This window comes from Priapulus caudatus, unplaced genomic scaffold (genome assembly GCF_000485595.1).
Source record: "Priapulus caudatus unplaced genomic scaffold, Priapulus_caudatus-5.0.1 Scaffold2402, whole genome shotgun sequence".
Classification (NCBI taxonomy): Eukaryota; Metazoa; Priapulida; class Priapulimorpha; order Priapulimorphida; family Priapulidae; genus Priapulus; species Priapulus caudatus.
In genome coordinates this window covers 16196-19306 of record NW_014579463.1, presented here as the reverse complement: position 1 = coordinate 19306, position 3111 = coordinate 16196, and the positions used below count along the sequence as shown (strand labels likewise).

General features: G+C 49.6%; 1 protein-coding gene across 1 annotated transcript in view; it reads right to left on the bottom strand.

Annotated features, from left to right (window-relative positions):
- LOC106818644 (putative neural-cadherin 2) overlaps positions 1-2721 on the bottom strand; it is a gene marked incomplete at its 3' end in the record, with an annotated part of 15883 nt that extends 13162 nt beyond the window's left edge. The window contains exon 1 of the mRNA XM_014823331.1: positions 2697-2721. The remainder of the gene's footprint in view (positions 1-2696) is intronic.
- Between the last annotated feature and the right edge of the window lie 390 nt (positions 2722-3111).

The following is a 3111-nucleotide window of genomic DNA, read 5'->3' as shown; positions in this document are numbered from 1 at the left end:
CTGCACGATGACGAACTCGCGCCCGTTCTAGGTTTATTTATTAGACGTCGGTTCCCTCCGCGTTTGGAATTAGCATGCCACCCTCTCCGGTCTTCTTTCTCCCTCGTCCTCCTTCTCTCTCCCTGCCCCTTCTCCCCTCCCTGCCTCCCCCTCCCCTCCCCTCTCCCTCCCCCGTACTACTGCACCGATGTTAAACGAACTTGCGTCTAGCGATGTACCGTTCGGTTCCCTACGCGTGAAATCTAGAATACGCATGCACCTCTCCTCTTATTTTCTCCCTCCCCGCTTCCCTTCTTCTGCTGACCCTCCTGCCCCCTCCTCCCCCCTCCCCCTCTCCCTCCCCCCGTACCTGCCACGATACCGAAATCGCGTCTAGTGTAGACCGTCCGGTTCCCTCCGCCGTTAGAATAGCCATGCCCGTCCGCGACGAATCAGTGCGATCGCGAACAGCACGTGCTGTCCACTGCGGCTTCAGCCTGACGCTCTGTTCAGGCTGTTTAGCGCACGCTGCTGTCGTCCCGTCCAGTACCTCTCCCGGAACTCGCTGCGGGCAAACGCACATATTATTTTTAATAAATATATATAAAAATTTAATTTATTTATTTATTTTTAATTATATTATAAATATATACGTAATATAGCATTAACCTCTCCGCTATGCTGTGGGGGGGGGAGCAAAAGCGGGCGCCAGTGCGAGAAAAAATAGTCCTGAAGCGTGTGTACGTGTGTATACGTGTGTCAGTATGTAGCTAGTGCGTATACCACTACATGGGGAGGTCGTTATGAAAAGGTTGGGTTAGTGTGAACTGATGGAAAGTTTGGGTTAATTTATGTGCATGAAAATCGAGTGAAATGAACGATTGGATAAAATAATATACAGAGGTGGGACTGTCTCGCCCCTCACTCCTCTTCCTCTCTCTCCTCTTCTCTCTGCTCTCTTCCTCTCTTCCCTCTCCCCCTCTCTCCTCTCCTCCTCTCTCCCTCTCTCTCCCTCTCCCCCTCTCCTCACTCTCCTCTCTCCCTCTCTCCTCTCTCCCTCTCTCCCTCTCTCCCCTCTCCACCCTCTCCCACCTCTCTTCCCTCTCTCCCTCTCTCCTCTCTCCTCTCTCCCTCTTCTTCCCTCTCTCCCTTCTCTCGCCTCTCCCGCCTCTCGCCCCTCTCTCCCTCTCTCCCTTCTCTCCCTCTCTCTCCGCTCTCCCCCTCTCCCTCTCTCCTCTCTCTCTCTCTTTGTTTCCCTTGCCTCTCTTCCTCTTCCGTTCTCTTCGCCCTCTCTCATTCTTGCCCTCTCCTCCCTACCTTGTACGCAGGTCAGGCCGGCCCAGCGGGGAAGCACGCGCACACTACCTGCACCCACCATGCTAACCAACACCATTCCCCGTTCTCGCACACAGCAGGGGTGGTGGGCCACAGGTCGATGCACGACGCGCGTTGTCAGTGCTATCCGCAGCCCGGACGAAAAGCACTGTTCTCTTGTTATTCGGCGTCTCAAGCTCGTAACATCTGTGACGGAAGGTGGATATATGTTTCCATTCGCATCGAAGGTTCGCGCGTACGTGCAGTGCTACGTCACGCACGACTCGGCTATCGGCAACGAACGGGAAGTTGAATTGTCATTACAGCTAGCTTTGCTGATGGCTTACGTCCACGACATTACCTGATGCCAAAAACCTTAACCCTAACCTTAACCCTATACCTAACCCTAACCCTACCCATGACCCTAACCGTGTAACCCTAAACCCTAACCCTAACCTAACCCTAATAAAATTTAATTAACACTAATAACTAACACTTAACACTAACACAAATAGTTAAATGGATAAAGATAGCAAATAGGAAAATAAAAAAAATCAAACATGAGGGATTCGAACCCACCACCTCAAAGAAGAACGTGACGGCGCACACGCCGCCCTGCGCTGATTTTGGTTGCTCGAATCATTATTATGGGATGACTGCCCTATATGCATACATGGATGGGCGTGCGTGATTGAGTCTATGGTGCGTGGCTAGCCACTGACGTCACACTGACGGTACATCTGACATCGACGCGAACCTTCGATGGCCATGGAAACGATATATCCACGTGGGGCTAGAATATCGAAATTGGGTTTAAGTTACTCAGCCATCACATCAATTTTATACATGTTTATATACGGGATATTGCAATTTTATTATTACTTTTTATTTATTTTTATATTCTGACTTGATCTATGATGAGCGATAATACAAGAAATACTTCTATGTACACTAATTTAATAGATTGAAAAATTGGTTGCGAGCATAATGTAAGAAAAAACATAATGTAACAGATGTGAATAGGTCTGACTATAAACGTTAGTGGTATGATGTTCTAGCCTAATGTGCAGCCTATTTTTATCCTCTCTATACTGAATCTCTCTTGTTATCTTATTAATTCTTAGATTCATTATATTCATCTACATGCCACACACACACACATAAATGATATATATACATAATATAATACTGTCGTTCTCTCCTTCTCTCATGTTCTCATTTCTTTAGCCTTCTACTCTTTATCTCCCCTAAGCGCAGCGGCGCGGCTGCGCCGGGGAACCGGCGTCAAGACTGTTAAGTTACGTACAGCGTCACATATCGCATTTTATACATTCTTATATCAATTTTATCTATTATTATAATTACTTTACGAAACTTATCATTTAGAATTACGATACGCGGTACCGTCCTAGCACGACGGTTCTTGAGTGATGCAATCCTCGAAGCGCCGTCTTGTGAGGTTATGATTCGGAGTATCGCCACCGCTGGCGCCAGCGTCCGCCATGCCGCCCAGTGCGCGGCGCCGATTAGGTTTACGTACGAGTTGCCCACAGGGGTCGTGCGCGCGCCCCTCGCACGCCGAGCGCGGTCGTACGCCTCCGTTCTCGGGCGACGCCGTCAGCGGGACGTTGCGCACTATGTCACGCGAAGGTGATTCCTGAACAGAAGGCACGCAGGCGGAACACACCGCTGGCACACGCGTGCGAGATACCGGGGAAGGTTATGTGTGATGAGGCGCATTGTTGCGGGTGCCGGGGCTAAAGTTTAGCGGTTCGTTCTCGTTCTGGAGGTGCAATCGCTTTTTGATACACGCTGCCA